This window comes from Myotis davidii, unplaced genomic scaffold, assembly GCF_000327345.1.
Source record: "Myotis davidii unplaced genomic scaffold, ASM32734v1 scaffold299, whole genome shotgun sequence".
Lineage (NCBI taxonomy): Eukaryota > Metazoa > Chordata > Mammalia > Chiroptera > Vespertilionidae > Myotis > Myotis davidii.
The window spans coordinates 6,369,033-6,370,170 of NW_006293088.1; positions in this window are offsets into that span (position 1 = coordinate 6,369,033).

A 1,138-nucleotide genomic window follows, 5' to 3' on the forward strand; every position below is an offset into this window, starting at 1 on the left:
CTGGGGAGGGCCCTTCGCAGTCCATCTCCTGCCCCGCCTCTGCTTTACCGGGCGAGGGGCCTGCGGACCCCGGACCAGCTCAGTGCCCGGCGCCGCGGTTAACACCAGCGCCGGGAAAGGACGAATGTGAGTGTTTCCCCAACATTCTTTTTTTAAGAGAGAGAGAGAGGGGGAGAGGGAGACAACCATCCGCTACCTCCTGCACGCCCCCTGCCGGGGATGGAGCCCACTACCCAAGCATGTGCCCTGACCCAGAATCAACCAGCAAGCTTTCACGGGATGATGCCCAACCCACTGGGAACACTGGCCAGGGCTGTTCCGCAGCATTCTTTACGCTAACTTCCATGCCGCTCTAACTTCCCTGAGCCTTGCAAAATCCAAGTTGTTTTTGTAATTCAGTCACCAACAATAGTGTCAAAATCAGACCACGGATAAATGTTGGGTTACTATCCCATTCAGCGCGTACTGAATTTATTTTCTCAGTGTTTTGTGCCACTCACAATGTAAAGGCTCCAGACAAGGTACACATTAACAGTCAACAAATCAAACCCCAATTCGTAGAAACTCCCATCATTGCCAATCTCAAACTACTGTGGGTCAGTGGTTAGAGCATCGTCCTTTCACCAAAAAGGTCTTGGGCTCAGTTCCCAGTCAGGGCACATACCTGGGTTGCAGATCCAATGCAGGGCCCCTGGGGAGTGTGTGCAGAAGACAACCAGTCCATGTATCTCTCTCTCTCTCTCCTTCCCTCCCTCCCTCCCTCCCTCCCACTCTCTCTGAAATCAATGAAAATAAAATCCCCTGGTGATGATTTAAAAAAACAAAGCAGAAATCACACTGGGCTTCCGTGAGATGTCTCGCCCGGCAGTTTCTCCCATCGCAGTTGAATTCTAAGCGGCAGGGCTGAGAGGCAGAGCTCAGTATATGGAGATATTAGGGTTGATTATTCACGTAACCCAAGGATGTTATTCTTCAAAATAATCTGTAAAGGGTTCATGGAAACACAAGGCTCTAATGCATTTAAATCGCCAGCTTTAGAATGATGTCCTCTATGACATTGAGCGAAAACAGCTTGTAGACCGGTGTTACCAAATAATCTTATTTTTGTTTAAGGAAAAAAGCATACAGATCTTAGGCG